Consider the following 24,017-nt stretch of genomic DNA (forward strand, 5'->3'; position numbering starts at 1 on the left):
TCATCCCAAGTTATGAAGTATGACGAAATAGGCGAACCTAATTGGTTCAGTATGGGAACAGTATCAACCAACCTTGTTATGATAAATAGCTTCCTGTGTTAAAGGTTCTCTAGAGCTTATAAGTATCTTGGCTCACCTCCTTCAGTGGAATAAGAATATTGCTCCCAGGGACCCCCTAGATCACCGTCCCTCCAATGCAACAGCAGTTCAGAGTTTTCTTCAACTTACTGCCCCGGAAAAGAAAAATGCTGTGCAATTCTTCCTCTTCCTTTTCATTTCTTCATTTAGAATTTGAGTACCTGGGAATTTCTTTAGCTTTATTTTTCTTTAGAAAAGCAATTTAAAAATTATAAAGCATTCCAAATACAGAAAAATAGACGAAACATCAGACATCTTTATACCCACCACTCAGAATTAAGAGTAATTTTTTCCTTTTTCCAGCAGATCTTTTGTCTGATGTTTCTTATATGTTCTTTCTTTTCTTTTTGGGATCAAAGGTAGACTACCATGAATTAAAGTACAATATTGATGAGGTTTATCAATTAAGTGCTGACATACTTTAATACACTTGAATCAGGAGGATGTACATGTCATTACAGAGAAGTACCTGCAAGTTGTAAGTCTTTTCAGGTGTTGAAATGGATTCAGTAAGGATTCCTCGTCTGTATTGTAGATGAGATCATGAGGATCCAAAGAGGAGGAAGGTTTTTGGAAGTGTGGGGAGAGAGATCAAGAAATTGTCTTAACAGTTTAGAAAAGATAAAAAAATGGGAAAATATTTCCATGCTTTGTGGTCATCATGGGCGTATGTACTCAATTTTTCTTTAGCAGTGACATTTTGGATTAGTTGGAAGTATTTCCTTCTGGTGTTCTAAGTAAAAGGTAAAACAACTGGGTGATAGGCATCTTAACTTCTGAAAGACAATCCATAGCATTGGCTTTTTCCTCAGAAGACAGCTGTAAGGCCAAAAAATTTGCATACATTTACCCTTAATTCAAGTCAATCACTTGTGGTTGCTTTCTCAAGTTTGCTCTCATTCACCATTTCTATGAGACCATCCTCCTTAACCTCTTCACAAAAAACCAGAATGCTAAATCTGCATTTCTCCCTCAGAAAAAAAAAATTGTGCTCCATAAAAAGTTGTTTCGGTAAAAAAAAAAAAAAAATTAGTTTGTCTTTGACAATAATTCATCAATCATGAGTGCTGCAGTACATAACCAAAGCCCAGAGAAGGATCCTTGGTGAGGGTAAATATGCATGCCCACACAAAGGGAAAGTGAATATACTTTGTGTGGCTGAGCGGTTTGAAATCACAACGCTGCCAAGATTAGATTAGAGATGTTCTTGTTCTCTGCAGTCCCATTAGGTTTACTTTAGAAATTGCAATTAGCTTAAAAGTTGTGATTTCTAAAATGACCCACTCGCCTTTCTCGTTTTCCCCTATCAGGTAGATGCGAGTATCGTAATCCTTACGTAATTTTTAAATAGAACTTCCAGCAAGAAGTGCTCCCTGAGAGCTGTAAACTTCAAGAAGTAGAATGTCACTGTAGGCACTTATGCTAATAAGGGCCTACATAATTTTTTTCACTTAACAAATGTCTGATTTTGGCAATCAGCTTTTTTTTTTTTTTTTTGTATTGAGTCTGGCTTGATTGAATAGTACAGGATTTGCCAGAATATTACCAGTCTGTACAGTAAGTAAGGAAATAGTTCTCGTCACTCTAATAGAGACCAGGTCTGCCTGCCTGTAATAAAGTTAAATGATAAAGAATAAATAAAGGGAAAAATAAAGGGATGTCATTTACTAGCATGCGGTTATTTCAGATGAACAGTAGGTATCACGCAGTGGAGTATTTTATAGGAAGTGTTGAAGAAGTTAACAAAAGGATATCAAATTTTCCAATTTAATGAAATAATCATTTTAGTAAAAGAAACTCTTCAATTTCTCTGTTTTGGAAAAGTTGATTTGAATTATTTTAAAACACAGCTTCACCAAATACAGGTGAAACCCTACTACAGTAAACATCAGTTTTAAGACAACAATTTTCTCAGTAATCACAATGTACACTTTACTATAGTAAAAATAGCTCCAAGCTTTGGAAAAGGCCACATTACATAGTTTGAAATAATGCTGACAGGAATAAAATTTCCCTTATGGATTCATTGTGCCAAAGTGGGGCGTCCCGGCTTCTCCCCTCATTGTCTCTGATTCTCTCCTGCCTCTCTGTATTTATCTAATTCGGCTACCATATGTCTTGTTATTTCCAATGCGGCTAAACAGAGCCTAAAGGTGCTGGCGCATCTCTGAGTAAACCTCACCTGGAAGCCATGAAATAGAAAAATACAGTTTGGTATTTTTAGAAGGAATTGAAGCGAAGGAGTAGTGCTCTGCAAAGGAAAGAGGCAGCACCATATCAGCCATTGTCTTAAAAATCGCTGTGTTCTGTACTTTGGAAGGTCTGGCGCGGGGGTCAGCAAACTTTTTCTATAAAGGGCTGGTGTTTTGTGCCAGTCACAGCCTATCAATAACCAATGTTGTGGTTGTACCGGTCCTTGTGTGTGTGTGTGTGTGTGTGTGTGTGTGTGTGTGTGTGTGTTTAAGATTTTATTTATTTATTTGACACAGAGAGAGAGGGAACACAAGCAGGGGGTGTGGGAGAGGGAGAAGCAGGCTCCCCGCTGAGCAGGGAGCCCAATGCAGGGCTGGGTCCCAGGACCCTGGGATCATGACCCGAGCCAAAGGCAGACACTTAACCGACTGAGCCACCCAGGCGCGCCAGCCCTTGTGGTTCTTATTAAAATTGCAAGATGCCCTTTGGCAACAACCATCAGGAAGCCTTGAAAAAAATAAAGACTTATTACTCACAAGACCTAGACATTACATAGCGTACCTGAGGCCACACAGCGAGGTCCTGGGTGGGAGAGAAAGAGAGCCCATGGCTCTGGGGTTCTGTTTTAATTGAGGTCAAGAGTGGTAGCCTAGGGTTTTGTGAGCTCACTCTTTATTGGTTAATTAATTAATTAATTTTTTATTGAGGTAAAATTGGTATATGACATTATATTAGTTTTAGTTATGTGCACAACATAATTCGAGATTTGCATACACTACGAAGTTATCACTACAATACGTCTAGTTACCATCTATTACCATATAACTGATCCTCTTCAACCGTTTCATTTACCACACAACCCTCTGTCCCGCTGATAGCCACTAGCATATTCTCTGTATCTCTGAGTTTCGTTTTGCTTATTTATTTGTTTTGTTTTTTAGATTCCACATATAAGGAAAATCATACTGTATTTGTCTTCATCTGACTTATTTCACTTAGGATAATGTCCTTAAGGTCCATCCATATTGTTGCAAATGGCAAGATCTCATTCTTTCTAATGGCTGAGTAATAGATATAGATATGGATATAGATAGATATAGATATAGATAGATCCATAGGTATATATCTATCTCACATCTTCTTTACCCACTTATCCACTGATGGACACTTAGGTTGTTTCTATACTCTGAGTATTATAAATAATGCTGCAATGAACATAGTAGTGCATGTTATCTTTTAAAATTAGTGTTTTCATTTTCTTCAGATAGTACCCAGAAGTCAAATACCTGGATCATATGGTAATTCTATTTTTAAGTTTTTGAAGAGATTCTATACTGTTTTTCATATTGGCTTCACCAATTCACATTCCCACCAACTGTGTATGAGGGTTCCCTTTTTCGGCAACCTCTCCAACACTTGTTATTTCTTGTCTTTTCTATACTAGCCATCCTGACAGGTATAAGGTGATATCTTACTGTGGTTTTGAGTTGCATTTCCCTGATGATTGGTGATATTTCCATGTGCCTGTTGGCCATCTGTATGTCTTTGGAAAAATGTCTATTCAGATCCTCTGCCCATTTTTAAAAAAGATTTATATATTTATTTGAGAGCGAGAGAGGGAGAGAGAGAGAGTGAGAGTGGGCACATGGGGGGAGGGGCAGAGGGAGAGAATCTCAAGCAGACCCCCTGCTGAGCGCAGAGCCAAAGGTGGGGCTTCAGGGGCTCAATCTCACAACCCTGAGATCATGACCTGAGCCGAAATCAAGACCAGACTTTTAACCCACCAGGCCACCCAGGCACCCCTTCTGCCCATTTTTTAATTGGACTGTGTCATGAAATATTGTTATTCTTTTCATTTTTTCCAACCCTTTAAAAATGTAAAAACTATTGTTAGTTCACAGGCCATACAAAATCAGGTGGCAGGCCAGATTTGGCTCATACGCTGTAGTTTGCTGGCTTCTGACCTAGCTGATCATATATTGTTTTCATTTAACAAATGTCTGTTAGGCACCTACTTTGACCAAAATACTTTCAAAGCATTATGAGAAGTATTAAAATATAGAACACCTTCAACAAATATTCAACATGTATCTGTTGAGCTCTGTTATGTCCCAGGGACAGTGCTGAGGCTGGAGATCTGATGGAGAGCAACACAGCCCGTGCTCTGCTCTCACGAGTTTTCTTTATAAAGAAGCATGAGAAGTACCACAGCGGGGGAGTCACAGGAATTTTGGTAGCACATGACAGATGTAACCTGACCTTGAATAGCTTTTGGTTTTTTTTTTTTTATGGTACTTTGTACTTGATCTTCCTGTTTCTAATCCTTCCCCTATAGTTCACTAGCTGATTCTTCTTCTTCCTTTTTTTTTAAAAAAAGATTTCATTTATTTATTTGAGAGAGAGTGAGAGAAAGCACGAGCAGGAGGGAGGGGCAGTGGGAGAGGGAGAAGCAGACTTCCCTCGGAGCAGGGAGCCCGATACGGGGCTTCATCCTGAGACCCTGGGATCATGACCTGAGCAGAAGGCAGACACTTAACCGACAGAGCCACCCAGGCGTCCCTCTGATTATTCTTCTTAAAAGAGAATATGGTGATGATACTTCCCTGCAGGCAAGAAAAGTAAAACTACGTGTAGGACAAATTTCTGTTCCAGCGAGGACAAATTGTTGCCCCCTCCATTGTGGGCGTGGTCCAATTCATCTGCCACCGGGTGGCTATCTGCTCTCCCCAGAGGGTGGCATCAGATAGGGAGCTAAGCTGGGGTCTCTGCTGTGGGAAAAGTGAGCACTCCGCAGTGGTGCCATCCAGATCCAACCCAGTGAGGAGAGAAATCTTACTCTGTTATTGAACCCATAAATAACAACCATCTCTGCCATTGTGGTCCCTTGCTTTATTTGTGAGCACATTGAGCAAGCTCTGGCCTTCATTGCTAGGAAAGATGCTGACTGATATTCACAGATCAGATCATCTTCCCTTCTGTTACTGAGAGCCTCCTCTGCAGTGGGTGTCCTCCAATGAGCATTCACCCAGCACACAAATATTTGCACACTCTGGGGCCATTCTGTGAGGTCCAACCTCACAACTCTCTCCCTTTCATCCTTGTTACCAGCCCTTTAATCTTGTTCCTTCCAAGTCTGTGACCATCTAGCTAAACCATTCAGCACTACCCACAAATTTCTGTAGATCTGTACCTCTTCTGTTTCCTTCCAGGAAGGGGACAGTCATATGTACTGCTTAAGGTTCTGCCTACTGAAAGAAGTACCTTTCCCTAGTGTCCTTCAGGAGCCACCTTTAAGTAGGGCATACTGTTCCTGCAGTCTGCTTTTAACCAGTACATATTCCTGCAGAGTTTGTTTGTTTTTTTCTTTTCCTTTTTTTTTTTTTTTTTTTGCTCCTTTGGGTCACTTTTCACAAACAAATCCCTACAAAGCTATTAAAATAAGTTAAAGAGGGGCACGTGGTGGCTCAGTCCATTGAGCAGCCGACTCTTAATTTCAGCTCAGGTCACGATCTTGGGGTCTTGGGATGGAGTCCCTCGTCGGGCTTCACGCTTGGCAGGGAGTCTGCTTAAGGATTCTCTCTCTCCCTCTCCCTCTGCCCCTCCCCCTGCTCTCTCTCTCTTGCTCTCAAATAAATGAATAAATCTTTAAAAAATAAGATAAGATGAGCTATAGAAGGATGAGGCAGTGCCACTGGAGCAGGGGCACTGGGAAGGTAAATGACGAGCCCGGGCAGCTTACCACTGCCTTTACCACGTGTTTTAGGACAAGTGCATATTTAACACTTCCACTTGATTTTGGAGTGTTGCTATGGATACCCAATTTATAGATTGATGTATTAGATAATACACAGTTGTAATGGGCAGCTCAGGTCACATGATCTCTTGGTTGTCCCAAGGCTAAGCAAGCAGTCTTTACCAGCCAGGAGATGTTTCTTCAAAAGAGACTATGTGTTCGTGGAAGAGTGTAGGGCTTTGCTCCAAACCCTAGGGGCTTGTATCTTGATTCTTCTATCAGAGCTGTCTGTCCCATATCCTCATCAGTCATACACACCTAGAGCACCATGATTCTGCTAGATCATATGTCCAAGCTGCTTGCTCTGCATCCTGGACCAGCTGGAGAATTGTTGCTTGCTCTGGGACCTAATCAAAGTTGACAGTCCTTAGGTGTTACTTGGTAAATGTGTCCAGCAGTTTATCCCAATGTGGTTTGAATTGCCTCCAAAACCCTAAGAGACCTTCTAAGCATCTCTGTGTTGAGGTGGCAGAGCCCTGGGTTTTTATGAGGTTTATCTCACACTCTTTCATGCACATGTGTTTTATCAAGGAGTCTAGAACTACAGCTGCTTCTTATTTTCTATGTCTTAAGGATAAGGCTATCATCCACGTACTGAACTACAATGATATCCTGTGGGATGGGGAAGTTATCAATGTCCTGTTGACTACATTTTCACAGAGAGTCAGAGTTGTTGTAGCCAGGAAGTAAAACAGTACAGGTGAATTACTTTCTTGACAGATGATAGCAAACTCTTCTGGTAGTCTCTGCTTATTGGTGTAGAGAACGAAGTTATTTATCAGATTGATAACTGCATACCAAGTGCCAGGGTCTGGGCTGATGTGCTCTAGTAAACAGACCATATCTGAAAAAGCAATTGCAATTGAAATGCTGTTTACATGACGAAATTTAAGAGAATTCATTGCCATTCTCCAAAATGTCTTCTGCCTTGGTCATAGTGGTGAATCGAATGGAGTTTTATTAAAAGTCACCACCCCAGCATCTTTCAAATCTTATTTTTTTTAACAGCTTAGTGAATTACTTTAAAGTGAACATCCTTGTAACCAACACATGAGTCAAGAAACAGAACTTTTGCCAGTCACTCTAGAAGCTTCTACATGTACCTCATGCCAATCACAGCCTTCTCCCTTCAAAAGTAACAACTATTCTGACTTCTATGTAGCGATCACTTCCTTGCCTTTTTATGCTTTTATCACCTGAATGTGCATCCTTAAATATTATGGTTTAATCACACCCATTTTATACAATTTATCCCAGCCTATTTGAAACTGAAGAGTTTCCCAAAGTCTGGATTTTTTTTTTTTTAATTGTGTATTCATGGGGCGATTCTACATGCTTCTTCCCCCTTTGTATTTACTGCAAATTGGCACCTGGATCCAGAGGCCTGGACTCAGGTTCAATCCCTTTGGCAATACTATAGGTGATATTGTGTTTTTTCATTAGAAGATGCGTGTCTGTCCAATTTTTCACTCTTTTTATGATTTCAACAGCTGGTGAAGCTCAAGGCCGAGGCCCATTTATTTATTCGAGGTTTCAAAATTGTGATATTCTGTCATTTTGTTTTCATATTAATTGAAGTAATTTTATTATTTTTTGAAAAGATTTATTTATTTGAGAGAAAGCGCATGTGCACGCACAGACACAGATATACACGTGCATGCACACGCATGGAGTGGGGGAGGGGCAGAGGGAGAGGGAGAGAGAGACTCTCAAGCAGACTCCCCACTGAGAGAGAAGGCTGACTCGGGGCTCCATCTCACCACCTTGAGATCATGACCTGAGCTGAAATCAAGAGTCCGACGCTTAACTGACTCAGCCACCCAGGCGCCCCTGAAGTAATTTTATAAAGGAAAACTTCCTCCTATCTATTAAGCTAGTTTATGTAAAATAGGCAAGATAAATGCTTGATTCTTTCCTTTCATTTATCCAGTTCTCAAGGAAGTAAACTGAGTTCCTTTTTATCCTCAGAATGTGACCAATTGGTTGTTTTTTCTCTTACTATAAAACTTATGGATTTAAACATATTTGATGAGTTTTAATCTATTGCAATTTTTTTGAAGCTGAAATTGTATCATTTTTGGCCAATAGGAGCTTCTTCAAGTCAGCTTCTGGATCTTTTAGACATGACCCCGGTCTTTGATAGCTTCCTTGCTATCTGCTATGTCAAGATGTTCCAGGCATGTCTTGTACATCTTTACCTAGACCTGGATCCAGTCATTTCTCTGAAAATCCCTGTTTTCTTTTAATGAGGAATGATATTTCAAAACCACAACATGGGCCCTTGGGATACCTGTGATTACTGGGTTGGTCACGGGTTTTTATTCATACTAACATTTCCCATTTAAATTCCAGCTCCGGGGCGCCTGGGTGGCTCAGTCGTTAAGCGTCTGCCTTCGGCTCAGGTCATGATCCCAGGGTCCTGGGATCCAGCCCCGCATCGGGCTCCCTGCTCCACGGGAAGCCTGCTTCTCCCTCTCCCACTCCCCCTGCTTGTGTTCCCTCTCTTGCTGTGTCTCTCTCTGTCAGGTAAATAAATAAAATCTTTAAAAAAAAAAAAAATTCAGGCTCCAAGATTTTTTATTTAACCTCTTCTATATTACATCTGTATCCCTTTCTTCTGCACTGAGAATCTGGTTTGCAAGGACATGATAGAATTAGAATATTCCATACTTTTTAATTTGTTTTGTCCTGCATTACACTTAGAATAGTCTCAGGTTAGCAATGCTAATACTACTACTATCAATTATGATTATTGAAAATATAATTTAAAAATATTTTTATTTTACATATATCCCCACTTTCTTCTCCCCCATTTTTAATGGTTTTACTATATGTCAATTGTCAAATTATGCAGCTTTTATATACTATCACCTCTCCCTTTTAATCCTTATTTAGTCTTTGCTATTCAATTAAATATGTATTTAATACCCACCATCAGTCTTTATGTTGATGATTGTCCAGTCATTTGGTTGTCTGAAGCTCATTGGCTTAAGACAGTACTATCCCATAGCATTTTCTGAGGTGATAGAAATGTTCTATATCTGCCCTATTCAGCATGATAGCCACCAGCTGCATATAGGTCTTGAGCACTTAAAATTTAGCTAGTTTGATTAAAGAATTGAATTTTTAACTTTACTTCATTTAACTCATTAAAATTAAAATTTAAATAGCAACACGTGCCTAGTGGCTACCATATTGGTCAGTCAGCTCTAGTAGATCTCTTAGGAAGGACTCATGGGAGTAGTATTCTTTGAGTTCTTGCATGTTGATAATAATTTGTCTGCACCTTTTATATTTGTAGATCAGTTTTACTGTATGTAAAATACCTGGCTCACATTTTCTCTCTTCAAGCAATTTAAGTATGTTGTTTTATTTTCTCCTGACATAAAATGTTGCTGTTGAAAAATCCAGTGATAATACTTTTTTTTTTCATTATATGTCATGTGTGCCTTTTTACCTAGAAGCCTGAAATATTTTTTTCCTTAAAGCTCAGGAATTTTACTAGAATATGTCTTAGTGTTTGTATAGATACTTCATCATAATTAACCACCGATGATAATTTCATTAATTGTGAATGCCACTGCATGCCGTGGATTACCTAACATCCCGTTTTCCATTGGTGAAAGTTCTGCACTCTTTTCCAGAGCCAGGATATCACCAAATCCTCAAATTCAATCTTTGAAGGTCTATTTCCTGGGACCAATGCTGGTACCAATTTCTGTATCAGGAGACAGAAACCATTCCAATAATTAGAACAGAGTGAATTTGTTATAAAAGAGAGATATTAACTTTATAAATGGCGTGACCACCTTACATATCTTTTCTCAAGCATACAGTGTGCTCTTTCAGTATACAATTTCAAATACTTTTATTTTTTATTTCAAGAAAGATTCCAGTATTTGGTCTATTCCCCTGCTTTGGGTATGTTTCTTCAGGGACTCCTATTATCCATATATTGGATTTTCTTTGCCTATCTTCAGTATTTATCCCTTTCTCTTGAATTCTTTTTTGTTTTTTCTCATTTATTTTTGAATTAAAAAATTTCCTTCCTTTTACCTTCCATGTTTTAAAGGCTTCACTTGTGTTTATTTACTCTTACTTTTCTCCTACAGTAATCTTTATTAAAAAAAAATTTTTTTTTGCCTTTTATTGGTAATTCTTCCTTGACTTCTGTCACATCACTTCTGAGTTTTCCTGATTCTGAATTATGCCCTTTTCCCCTATATTGTATTATTTTCTTAATATCTTTTAGCTCATTTTGAAATAGTATATTACAGTTTTGATTTGTTTTTGAGCACAGCTTTTGAGTGTATTTTCTTTGCTTGTAGGGATATCATTCTGCTCCTTTTCTTTTTTTTTCAAATAGTAACATTTTATGGGATTTGATTTTGACACATTTTTGTGTTACTCATTTTAATATAAATTTGGTTATTATGGCACTTTTAGAGGAGGCTTGTTTCAGATAGATCTTCGAACTTTACACAGTGTCCTCGTCTGTTGTTTTCATGTAATGTCTAAAAATGTGGTGGTTTGGTTTCTGAGATTTTTCTGGCTCTTTCCCCCCCTCCCACACTTTGATCTAGACCTTCCTTTACGTTTATTTCTGTTGCTCCTATTCTACTCAGATGTAAGGCTACTGGCAGCAGTTTCTCCTGGGGAGGTTTGTCAGGAGTTCAAGGGGATTTGACAACTCCAGCCCCTTTTAGGCCTTGCTCCTGGCCCCTTACACTCACCCACTAGTGGAGTTTCTGCTCCTTTCTCAAACTGACCAGCTGTACTTTTTGTCAGTTTCTGTTGCCTCTTTGAAGGGGTTTCTATCCATCACTCACATTGTTGCATTTCTCTGATTTCTCCAACCCAAATGACGATAACACGTAGTTCATGTTACTGTCTCCCCCACCCCCATTTGTATTTTGGGGTTTGTTGGATATCTTATCATCTAGTTTTGCTGTAAATATTGGTTACATATAAATTTTTCTGTATATTTTTATGTGGGAATTCAAAAAGATTCTAAACTATGCTGCCCCCTGCTACCACCATCTTCTTTTTTCAAGTTTTTTTTTTTTCCCTTCCTGAATTACCAGAAATTGAGTTGTTGTTGTTGTTGTTGTTGTTGTTGTTGTTTTCAGGGATAGCAGAGGGATTGCAATTCAAGAAATGCAAACTGCAGTGAGCTACAGGTGAGACCCTCAAGTCTTTGATGGTGGTATTAATGTGTAATTCCCTCAGGGATGTGATACTGTTTTTGATTCGCTATTTGGTTCACTTCATTAGTCCCTTCCCTTCATGACAAGAGAATGAATGTGGATAATCTCCTACTTGATGAAATGTTATTACAACTTTGTCTTCTGGAATGGGAAAATAACCACAGAATGGGTTCATGGACTTTCTTGGCCCATTGCAAGATGGATTCTGGCCAAAACTGCATGTATTACTTGACCCTCCTAAGCTCTTACTCTTACTAGTGGGTCATGTTTGTCTTTTGTATCCCTAAGGATTAATGCTAAGAAACAGTGTCCAGTTAAACCCTAAAGAATGGGTATTTCCCTTTCCCAATAGACAGTTACTCTGGCAAGTGGCTTAAGTTTATTTAAGGAGACAAAGAAGAAGTTTACGTGCTTGAGACAATGCCACAGGATCCTTGCTCAGGGATACCTGGCTTCTATATTCAATAAGCTCAAACTGTGAACTGGATCCATTTCTGGGAACTGGGTGAGGTAATCTGACTTTTCACTGAGGCAACTCAAACCCAGTGCTCAAATATCCCAGATTTTTTTTCCTTGACTTTTTTGTTCCCCTTTGGTTCAATCCTAGGAATCCGGCCATAAATAATCTCATTCTTGAAGGTCAGATCTTTTATTTTTTTTTATTTTTTTTTATTATGTTATGTTAGTCACCATACAATACATCATTAGTTTTTGATGTGGTGATCCATGATCCATTGTTTTCGTATAACACCCAGTGCTCCATGCAATACGTGCCCTCCTTAATACCCATCACTGGGCTAACCAATCCCCCCTCCCTCCTCCCCTCTAAAACCCTGTTTGTTTCTCAGAGTCCATTGTCTCTCATGGTTCATCTCTCCCTCCAATTCCCCCCCTCATTTTTCCCTTCCTTCTCCTAGTGTCCTCCATGCTATTCCTTATGTTCCACAAATAAGTGAAACCATATGATAATTGACTTTCTCCGCTTGACTTATTTCACTTAGCATAATCTCCTCCAGTCCCATCCATGTTGATGTAAAAGTTGGGTATTCATCCTTTCTGATGGCTGAGTAACATTCCATTGTATGTATGGACCACATCTTCTTTATCTATTCATCTGTTGAAGGACATCTCGGCTCTTTCCACAGTTTGGCTATTGCAGACATTGCTGCTATGAACATTGGGGTGCATATGGCCCTTCTTTTCACTACATCTGTGTCTTTGGGGTAAATACCCAGGAGTGCAATTGCTGGGTCATAGGGTAGCTCTATTTTAAAAATTTTAAGGAACCTCCACACTGTTTTCCAAAGTAGCTGTACCAACTTGCATTCCCACCAAAAGTGTAAGAGGGTTCCCCTTTCTCCACAACCTCTCCAACATTTGTTGTTTCTTTCCCTGTCCATTTTTGCCATTCTAACTGGTGTAAGGTGGTATCTCAATGTGGTTTTGATTTGAATTTCCCTGATGGCTAATGATGATGAACATTTTTTCATGTGTCTGTTAGCCATTTGTATGTCTTCTTCAGAGAAGTGTCTTTTCATATCTTCTGCCCACTTTTTGACTTGATTATTTGTTTTTTGGGTGTTGAGTTTGAGAAGTTCTTTATAGATCTTGGATACCAGCCCTTTATCTATAGTGTCATTTGCAAATATCTTCTCCCATTCTGTGGGTCGCCTCTTTGTTTTGTTGACTGTTTCCTTTGCTGTGCAGAAGCTTTTAATCTTGATGAAGTCCCAAAAGTTCATTTTTGCTTTTGTTTCACTAGCTTTTGGAGATATATCTTGAAAGAAGTGCTGTGGCCGATGTCAAAGAGGTTACTGCCTATGTTCTCCTCTAGGATTTTGATGGATTCCTGTCTCACATTGAGATCTTTCATCCACTTTGAGTTTATCTTTGTGAATGGTGTTAGAGAATGGTCGAGTTTCATTCTTCTGCATGTGGCTGTCCAATTTTCCCAGCACCATTTATTGACGAGACTGTCTTTTTTCCATTGCATGTTTTTTCCTCCTTTGTCAAAGATTATTTGACCATAGAGTTGAGGGTCCATATCTGGGTTCTCTATTCTGTTCCATTGGTCTATATGTCTGTTTTTGTGCCAGTACCATGCTGTCTTGGTGATCACAGCTTTGTAATATAGCTTGAAATCGGGCAACGTGATGCCCCTAGCTTTGTTTTTCTTTTTCAACATTTCCTTGGCGATTCGGGGTCTTTTCTGATTCCATACAAATTTTAGGATTGTTTGTTCCAGCACTTTGAAAAATGTCATTGGAATTTTGATCGGGATGGTATTGAAGGTATAGATTGCTCTGGGTAGCATAGACATTTTAACAATGTTTATTCTTCCAATCCATGAGCATGGAATATTTTTCCATCTTTTTGTGTCTTCTTCAATTTCTTTCATGAGTGTTCTGTAGTTCCTAGAGTATAGATCCTTTACCTCTTTGGTTAGGTTTATTCCGAGGTATCTTACAGTTTTTGGTGCTATTGTAGATGGAATCGTTTCTCTAATTTCTCTTTCTACAGTTGCGTTGTTAGTGTATAAGAAAGCAACTGATTTCTGTGCATTGATTTGTATCCTGCCACATTACTGAATTACTGTATGAGTTCTAGTAATTTGGGGGTGGAGTCTTTTGGGTTTTCCACATAAAGTATCATGTCGTCTGTGAAAAGAGGGAGTTTGACTTCTTCTTTGCCAATTTGAATACTTTTTATTTCTTTTTGTTGTCTGATTGCTGTTGCTAGGACTTCTAGTACTATGTTGAACAATAGTGGGGAGAGTGGGCATCCTTGACGTGTTCCTGATCTTAAGGGAAAGGCTCTCAGCTTTTCCCCATTGAGGATGATATTCGCTGTGGGTTTTTCATAGATGGATTTTATGAACTTGAGGAATGTTCCCTCTATCCCTATACACTGAAGAGTTTTAATCAGGAAAAGATGTTGTATTTTGTCAAATGCTTTTTCTGCATCAATTGAGAGGACCATATGGTTCTTCTCCCTCCTCTTATTAATGTGTTCTATCACATTGATTGATTTGCGAATGTTGAACCACCCTTGCATCCTGGGGATAAATCCCACTTGGTCGTGGTGGATGATCCTTTTAATGTATTGTTGGATCCTATTAGCTAGGATTTTGTTGAGGATTTTGGCATCCATATTCATCAGAGATATTGGTCTGAAATTCTCCTTTTTGATGGGGTCTTTGCCTGGTTTGGGGATTAAGGTAATGCTGGCCTCATAGAATGAGTTTGGAAGTTTTCCTTCTGTTTCTATTTTTTGAAACAGCTTCAGTAGAATAGGTATTATTTCTTCTTTGAATGTTTGGTAGAATTCCCCAGGGAATCCATCAGGCCCTGGACTCTTGTTTTTTGGGAGGTTTTTGATCACTGCTTCAATCTCGTTACTGGTTATTGGCCTATTCAGGTTGTCAATTTCTTCCTGTTTCAGTCTTGGCCACTTATAGGTTTCCAGGAAGGCCTCCATTTCATCCAGATTGCTCAGTTTATTGGCATATAGTTGTTGATAATAATTTCTAATAATTGTTTCTATTTCCTTGGTGTTAGTCGTGATCTCTCCCCTTTCATTAATAATTTTATTAATTTGGGTCCTTTCTCTTTTCTTTTGGATAAGCCTGGCCAGTAGTTTATCGATCTTATTAATTCTTTCACAGAACCAACTTCTAGTTTCGTTGATCTGATCTACTGTGTTTCTGGTTTCTAATTCATTGATCTCTGCTTTAATTTTAATTATTTCTCTTCTAATGCATGGCTTAGGCATCACTTTTTGCTTTTTCTCTAGTTCTTTAAGGTGTAGAGTTAGTTGGTGAATTCGGGATTTTTCTATTTTTTTGAGTGAGGCTTGGATGGCTATGTATTTCCCCCTTAGGACCGCCTTTGCAGTATCCCATAGGTTTTGGACCAATGTGTTTTCGTTCTCATTGATTTCCATGAATTAAGTTCTTCTTTGATTTCCTGGTTGACCCATACATTCTTGAGCAGAGTGGTCTTTAGCTTCCAAGTGTTTGAATTTCTGCCAAATTTTTTCTTGTGATTGAGTTCCAGTTTTAAAGCATTGTGGTCTGAGAATATGCAGGGAATAATCTCAATCTTTTGGTATTGGTTGAGGCCTGATTTGTGACCCAGTATGTGGTCTATTCTGGAGAAAGTTCCATGTGTGCTCGAGAAGAATGAGTATTCTGTTGTTTTAGGGTAGAATGTTCTGTAAATATCTATGAGGTCCATGTGATCCAGTGTATCATTCAAAGCTCTTGTTTCCTGGGGCGCCTGGGTGGCTCAGTCGTTAAGCGTCTGCCTTCGGCTCAGGTCATGATCCCAGGGTCCTGGGATCGAGCCCCACATTGGGCTCCCTGCTCTGCGGGAAGCCTGCTTCTCCCTCTCACACTCCCTCTGTTATGTTCCCTCTCTCGCTGTGTCTCTCTCTGTCAAATAAATAAATAAAATCTTAAAAAAAAAAAAAAAAAAAAAAAAAAGCTCTTGTTTCCTTGTTGATTTTCTGCTTAGATGATCTGTCCATTGCTGAGAGTGGAGTATTGAGGTCTCCTACAATTAACGTATTGTTATCAATATGACTCTTTATTTTGGTTAACAGTTGGCTTATGTAGATGGCTGCTCCCATGTTGGGGGCATAGATATTTACAGTTGTGATCTTCTTGTTGGATAGACCCTTTAAGAATGATATAGTGTCCTTCCGTGTCTCTAATTACAGACTTTAGTTTAAAATATAATTTGTCTGATATAAGAATTGCTACCCCAGCTTTCTTTTGAGGTCTGCTGGCATGGAAGATGGATCTCCATCCCTTCACTTTCAGTCTGGATGTATCTTTAGGTTCGAAATGAGTCTCTTGTAGGCAGCATATAGATGGGTCCTGTCTTTTTATCCAATCTGCAACCCTGTGCTGTTTTATGGGAGCATTTAGGCCATTCACGTTGAGAGTGATTATTGAAAGATATGAATTAATTGTCATCATGTTGCCTGTGAAGACATTGTTTTTATAGATTGTCCCTGTAAATTTCTGTTGTATATCACTCTTGGAGTCTTTCTCCTTTTATAGAACACCCCTTAATATTTCTTGCAGGGCCGGCTTAGTGGTCACATATTCTTTCAGCTTCTGCCAGTCGTGGAAGCTCTGCATCTCTCCATCCATTCTAAATGAAAGCCTTGCCAGATAAAGTATTCTTGGCTGCATGTTCTTCTCATTTAGTACCCTAAATATGTCTTGGCAGGCCTTTCTGGCTTGCCAGGTCTCTGTGGATAGGTCTGACGTTATTCTGATGTTCCTCCCTCTGTACGTAAGGAATCTTTTCCCCCTAACTGCCCTTAAGATGGTTTCCTTGGTTCTAATATTTGCAAGTTTTACTATTACATGCCGGGGTGTTGGCCTGTTTTCCTTGATCTCGGGAGGGGTCCTCTCTGTCTCTAGGATGCAAATGTTTGTTTTATTCCCCAGATTAGGGAAGTTCTCAGCTACGATTTGCTCAAATACATCTTCTAGTCCTCTCTCTCTCTCCACTCCCTCCGGGATTCCAATTATTCTGACATTGGAACGCTTCATGGTGTCACTTATTTCTCTGATTCTGTTTTCATGGATTCTGAGTTGTTTTTCCCTGGCCTCCTCTTTTCCCTTTTTATCTATTATATTGTCTTCCAGGTCACTTATTCGTTCTTCTGCCTCAGTTACCCTAGCTGTTAGATTATCTAGATTGGATTGGATCTTACTGATAGCATTTTTAAGTTCTGCCAATTCAGCTTTCATTTCTGCCCTTAGAGACTCTATGTTGCCATTAATTGACTTCTCCATTCTAGCCATTGTCTTCACAATTGCTAGCCTCAATTCCATCTCCGACATCTTGGTTATATCTGCATCCATTTGTAAATCTGCAGCATAAGTCATAATCTCTAAGTCTTTTCTATTTTGGGGGCTCCTCCTCCTAGTCATTCTGTTGATGGGTGTTTGAGGGAATGTATAGAGTCCAAATTATTGACCAGAACCCAAGCAAGATGCACCTGTTTTCTTGGGACCTTAGGGTTGCTGGCCTCTTGTTTTCCCAGCCTGTCTTCTGCGGGAGGGGCCTGCCGGGCTGTTACTCAGGCAACTCTGTTTGGGCCGAGTTGCCCTGCGCCCCTGTGGTGGGGGATGGGCTCAGTGGGAATCAGTCTTTGGGGCTTTTGTTCTCTGGCGGCTTTCCCTGGCAGCTTTCCGCGTCTCTTCCAGGAGTCAGAGCAGAGGAGACTGTTTCCAACCCTCTGCCTCAGAGCAGAGAGACCTCAGTCTGTTCTTCAGTGAGCTCTCCAGGCCACACCGTCTCCGTTTCTGTCTGTGCTGCTATAAACTGCAGCGTCCTGGGTTGTGCACCCCTCCGCAGTGCTCCCAGTCCTGCCTCCAGGTCGGGGCACGTCTCTGCCCTTTGTGCTTCTAAAACCGCCAGCTGCTCCCGGTTCGCGCATGGGCGACACCGCCGCTCAGGGTTTCCGCCCAGGGGCCGCAGTTTGCAGGTGCGACCCGCTGCTCCGGGTTTCCGTCCCGGGGGGTGCAGTTCGCAGGCGCGACCCCGCAGCTCCGGGTTTCCACCCTGGGGGGCTGCCCTAGAGTCCTTTCCCTGCCGCTACCGGTCTGCGAGTCTGTGCCCATCCGCAGCGCGCGAGGCTGTCGCTCACCCGCGGTGTAGGATCCCCACAGCCAGGCACCCTCCTGCTGCCGTTTATCCTCCGATATCTGCCCGCAGAATCACGGCTCCCTGCTTCGAACCTCAAAACCAACCGCCTGTGATATTCTGTTTGTAGAGATCCAGATCTTCTTACATCTCAGACTAGTTTCGTGGGTGCTCAGAGTGGTCTGGTAGATATCCAGCTCAATTCTGGGGACCAGTGGAAATAGGGTCCCCTACTCCTCTGCCATCTTTCCTAGTCCCAGGTCAGATCATTCTGATTACAGCTGTATTCCTGCTGCTTATATGGTAACCAGTTAGTACTACCACTTGACCTCTGCCACTCCAGAATCGTATCATCACCACTGAACTCAGTAAACCTATTTTAATACCAGGCTCTCCTACATAGGGCAGCCACTGTAGTGTTTTAAAGGATATTGGTGCTTCAACCAGATCTATTTCTCTGTGTCTTAGTCAAGGGAACATTCTTTGGGCCCTCTTAGCAAACATAGTTAGATGGTGAATGAACAGGTCATAAATAGTAATTCCATTTCAACACTTTTATCTCCCTAAGACTTTGTATCCGTGCCCCCCTCCCCCACCGCTACATTCTGCCAAGGAATTTTGACATTTCAATCTCACTTGGGGTAGGTCTCTGTTGAAACCAGATTTAAATTCATCAGCTGAACAAACAGGTGCCTTCTCCTGAATTAGATTACTGAATTAAAAGTCTCTAGTAAATGGGGGTGCCTGGGTGTCTTAGTTGTTGGGCGTCTGCCTTTGGCTCAGGTCATGGTCCCAGGGTCCTGGGATTAAGCCCCACGTCAGGCTCCCTGTTTGGCGGGAAGCCTGCTTCTCCCTCTCCCACTCCCCCTGTTTGTGTTCCCTCTCTCTCGCTGTGTCTCTCTGTCAAATAAATAAATAAAATCTTAAAAAAAAATAAAAATCTCTAGTAAATGCATCCATGTTGATAATTATTTCTCATTGATCTAGTCCTTTCCCCCTCTGAATCCATTATTACACATATTCCCCAGGTTTCTACAGATGTAAGTAAGCAGGAAATTGTAATATTAAATGGTAAACTCTCTTTACTGGTCTCCTTGAGGTATAATGGGATCTGACTTTTTTTATGGGGCAAGAAACGATGAAAATGGTGAAACATAGCCATGGCTATGGTGAAACACGAGGTTAACTGGCGTCTCCTGAAGGTAGATACTTCTGGTAAAGTCAGTGCAGGCTTTCCACAAAAGGTGGAGCTAGCTTTCTCGTGGGAAAGAAGGACTGCTTCTTTTACCAAGTAAGGCTCAGTGTATACTGAGGGCTCAAGACTCATAGTCATCAGAATTTGTCCAGATGTTCTCATCTCAGTTCTCAGGGTTCCATTCCTTCCCTAATCAAAGTCTGTCTTGACCATAAAAGAGTGGGGGAGGCTGTGAATTCGATTTCATTCGTAAATCAATAGTCACATGACAGCCTTGGCATCTTACTTTTGGACATGTCATCCTGTTGGCTTGAAGAGATTAGAGATTGTTTGATGGCAGTTACAGAAACTTTCCAATCCTCTAATTTTGCCTAGAGTGTAGCATTTTATTTTTTTATTTTTATTTTTTTTTTAGATTTTATTTATTTATTCGACAGAGAGAGAGACAGCGAGAGCAGGAACACAAGCAGGGGGAGTGGGAGAGGGAGAAGCAGGCTTCCCGCTGAGCAGGGAGCCGAATGCGGGACTCGATCCCAGGACCCTGGGATCATGACCTGAGCCTAAGGCAGACGCTTAACGACTGAGCCACCCAGGTGCCCTAGAGTGTAGCATTTTAAAAAATATACATTGGCTCCTTTCTATAAGCTCTCCAGGGCTTCAGAAGTGTTGAGCTTGCCCCATAGTCCTTGTTTGCCTCATTCCAACCATACAAATCCACCAAAGACTTGCCTTCAATAGGCATTTAATTTAAGTCCTCCAAAAAATGTGATAACTTAAGTAACTCTATTTGCAACTGTGCCATGGACTGTCAGTTCCCATTTTTCAGTGGGAACCGAATCATCTCTGCCTTCAAATCCAACCATATCAGATAACCACTTCCAAATCCTTGTTGAGAGTCTGTTGTCTATAAACACATCTAGTTTCACAAACTATATATTAGTCAAGGCTCAGTATAGGCAATGGAAACTATCCCAGGTATTTTAAACACTAAAGGATTTTGTACAAGAAATTGGATGCTTTAAGAAATGGCTAGAAATGTTAGAGTAGCATGAATCAGGAGATCTATTAAGTTCAGTGCTTATCATAGATGCTACTCAGAGATCAGGTAGCTGGGGTTAGAAAGCCACTTCCTCTGTCACCATCGAAACTTTCTTGACACCCTTAACAAAGGTGTTAACCAGGCACTGAATCTGGTCATCATTGCCTCTGACTTGCTTTTTTTTTTTTTTTTTTAGGATTTTTAAAAATTTATTTATTTGAGAGAGAGAATGAGAGAGAGAGCATGAGAGGGGGGAGGGTCAGAGGGAGAAGCAGACTCCCTGCCGACAGGGAGCCCGATGTGGGACTCGATCCCAGGACTCCAGGATCATGACCTGAGCTGAAGGCAGTCGCTTAACCAACTGAGCCACCCAGGTGTCCTCTGACTTGCCTTTTGATACTTGCCTTTTTATGAGCTTGCTTGTTAATAATAGGAAGATAGGGACACCTGGGTGGCTCAGTCGGTTGAACGTCTGCCTTCAGCTCAGGTCATGATCCCAGGGTCCTGGGATCGAGTCCCACATCAGGCTCCCTGCTCCGCGGGGAGCCTGCTTCTCCCTCTCCCTCTGCCCCTCCCCCCACTTGTGCTCACTTGTGCACGCTCTCTCTCTCTCTCAAATAAATAAATAAAATCTTTAAAAAAAAAAAAGGAAGATAGTGTCTTCTGTCTTTTTCTTCCAAAACTTGTGAGAGTCTTAATTGGCAGAACCTAATTTGCATATAGAACACTAGCTGCAAGAGAGTCTGGGAAATGCCATTTTTAACTTTCTAGGCTCTTTAAGGAGAGAATGGATGCTATCCAGTATATCAAAAAGCCAAATGCTTTTTTTTTTTTTGGCTTATGTAAATCAGTTGCTGTTGCTTTATGCAAAATGGGAGATAAACTATAATGAGGTGAAAAGTTAATGGTGGGGCGCCTGGGTGGCTCAGTCGTTAAGCGTCTGCCTTCGGCCCGGTAATGATCCCAGGGTCCTGGGACCGAGCCCCGCGTCGGGCTCCCTGCTCAGTGGGAAGCCTGCTTCTTCCTCTCCTCCTGCTTGTGTTCCGTCTCTCACTGTCTCTCTCTCTGTCAAATAAATAAATAAAATCTTTAAAAAAAAAAAAAGAAAAAAGAAAAGTTAATGGAAATGAGGCCATATAAAGAGCAAAAATAGTATACTCTTTAAAAAGTTTGTATATGAAGAGAGAGATGAGATGGTAATTAGTGGGAGAATTCAGAGGAAAGGGACAGTTTCTATTTAGATATAAGAGATTTAAGCATTGTTATGGGTTGAGGGGGGGAGCAAAGAGTAGAGAAGAGGTTGGTTGAGGGCTTAGAATAGGACACGAGGGACAATTGATCATACAAGGTCTGCAGGAGGTGGGAAGGTAAGGATTAGGGTTACAGGCATTAAAGTTGGCCTCAAACAGAGAAGCAAGAGGATCAGCTTTACTCTCTGGGGATCCTGCCAGGATTTTGAACATGCAAGGTCCTGTCAGATGTGCGAAATCAGGGAGCATGATCATAGGCAACCTCATATCTATATCAGTCATACAAGAGTAGTTTGTATAAAATAGATGACTAGATGTACATGTAGTTCCAGTTGTTTTCAAATGAAGAACTTATTTTGGGGCATTTCATCTTTCAAATACTTTAAGCCACTTGTCAGATATTTACTTAGGACAGATTAGATCCAACCTGTATTGGGTTAAAGAGGAACACTGTGAAGCAGTATTCTTGTAAATGTGTGAAAACAACCACCAGTGGATCAATGGCTTGCTCAGGACTGCACACCGCTCTGCTCAAGCCTCTACAGTCTTCCATTTCTGCCAGCCCGCCCACAGCTCCAGAACTTAACTCTAGCCATGGTTGATGTGGCCTGTTGTAAGCCCCTGAAAAGCAAGTTAGCTTTGGTTGGGAAAAATAATGCAACAATGAAGTTATATCCACAGTAAAAATGTCTACCCTTGGAAATCAATATGATAAGAATGGACATTTTGAAGTAGGTTATGCAAAAAAAGCAGAAGTAGGGGGTCAGGACAGAATGAGATCTGCCTTTACATTTATCTTTTGCTGGGGCTGTTAGGTTTAAAACATCCAGGCAGGAGGCTCTTGTGTGTAAGGGCAAGTGGAAAGCAGAGAGAGTCAGTCCCCTTGAGGTGATGTGACTGGGTCTTCCCAGGTGGCCAGCAGAGAGGTGAAGGTTGAGCAGATTTCTTGAGAGGAGTGGTGATTTCGAGGGAGCTTTCCAAGGGAAAGTAAAAGGATTCCCAATTTCCCCTCTTCATTTTCTTCAGTTGGTCTTGGATCCAAGAGGTCACTTGGGTGACTCTAAACTGTCCCATATATTCTCACCCCCCACTTTCCCTCTACATCCATCATCCTAAATAAACCTACAATCCAATTAAGAATGGTTTGTGCAAATGTAATGCAAATGTGCCCTGAAGGCAGGCCCCGAGCCACCCATTCCCACCAGCCGGGACCGGAAGCCCTTGCCGTGGAGATAGTCTGGAGCTCTACAGGCTTTCAGCCCAGATGCATGTCCTAATGCTTTATCAGGGAAACAAAGCTGAAAAACACTTTCCTATAATGTGTTAAAAATTCTGTCTGTGATTCTCCTTTCTCCCTGACACATCCACCGGAGGCTCAATGCCTTGTACTACCTCTGTTGGCCTAGCTACCCTCTTTTCCGACCCACCCAAATCTAGGGCCCTTCCTCACATTTTTGAGATGAATCCTACCTGTGTCCCTTTCTCTCAGGGCTCTGCAAAGTGACTGGTTAGTAAATTTAATTAACAAATGCACAATAAAGCCCCCCCCCTTTCATGCATCACTCTTTGAGGATAACATTTGCATTTTAAATGAAGCTTCTTAGACTGTCAAGCTCAGCAAGTAGCTTATAGATCATCAGGATAAATACTCTGATTGTACGGAGGAGGCCGCCCATGCTCCCAGGCCTCACAGGACTTGCTAGGGGCCTGAGGGCGAGGAAGGGAAAGAGCCAGCCCTGAAACCCGTTTGGGGTCTAGTCTACCTTGCATCATTACCCATAAGCTTCACAAGATGATGAGTTAAAAACAGAATTTTCAGATACTAAGGGAAAAGATATATTTTGAATTGCGTATTTATTTAATGAGCGACCTACAATTACACACAAAGTGATCCCTCCTTACCTAGAATTCCTATTCTCATTGATCTCTGTGGCCACTTAGCAGAGAAAACTGAAATTGTTTCTTACTTATATGTCTCCCCAACTGGACTCTGAGCTCCTAAGGACAGGGACTGGATTTTATTTGTCACTGTGTGCCAGCACCCCGGCCAAGGTAGAGCAGAGTGGGGATTCAATATACATGGTGGAAGGAATGATTGAACAAATGAATGATTTGATCCACCAGGCACAGCGGATGTAGTCTTAGGTACCACACTTCCATGGTTCTGACAAAGTTATCCTAATGGTGAGGCATCTTTTCTAATATTCATCAAATTTTATGAGTTACTCACCCTCCTCGTACGGCTGGTTGCTGCCTTTAACTTTTACTTTTGTGTCCTACGCTGATGTGATTACCTCTCGAGTTTTTTCTCCTCTGTAAGATTTCTTTTCCTCATATGGTTATCATCACCCTTTTGCAAGATTAAGAAATGACATGCTTAAAGAATACCAGATTAATCTGTTTCGATTTTTTTCCTTCTCAGCTAGGGATAAAAAAAGAGCCTTTTGAAGAGCCTTCAAATCAACAGTAATTTCAAATTTTCACAACATAAAGAGGCAGAGCACAAAGTGAATTTGACACTTTGAAAAATGCTGTAA

At 40.9% G+C, this 24,017-nt stretch overlaps 1 long non-coding RNA gene across 4 annotated transcripts in view; it reads left to right on the top strand.

The window, feature by feature from the left end:
* LOC118521476 (uncharacterized) overlaps positions 1 to 24,017 on the top strand; it is a 45,902-nt gene that overhangs the window by 4,260 nt on the left and 17,625 nt on the right. Inside the window, exon 3 of one of the 4 annotated variants that reach the window (XR_013447580.1) lies at positions 8,477 to 8,545. The exons of the other annotated variants lie outside the window; for them this stretch is intronic. This is a non-coding gene — a long non-coding RNA (uncharacterized LOC118521476). Of the gene's footprint in view, positions 1 to 8,476; positions 8,546 to 24,017 lie in introns of those variants that run through there. 4 annotated transcript variants of the gene reach the window in all.

This window comes from Halichoerus grypus, chromosome 5 (assembly GCF_964656455.1).
Source record: "Halichoerus grypus chromosome 5, mHalGry1.hap1.1, whole genome shotgun sequence".
NCBI classification, from domain to species: Eukaryota; Metazoa; Chordata; class Mammalia; order Carnivora; family Phocidae; genus Halichoerus; species Halichoerus grypus.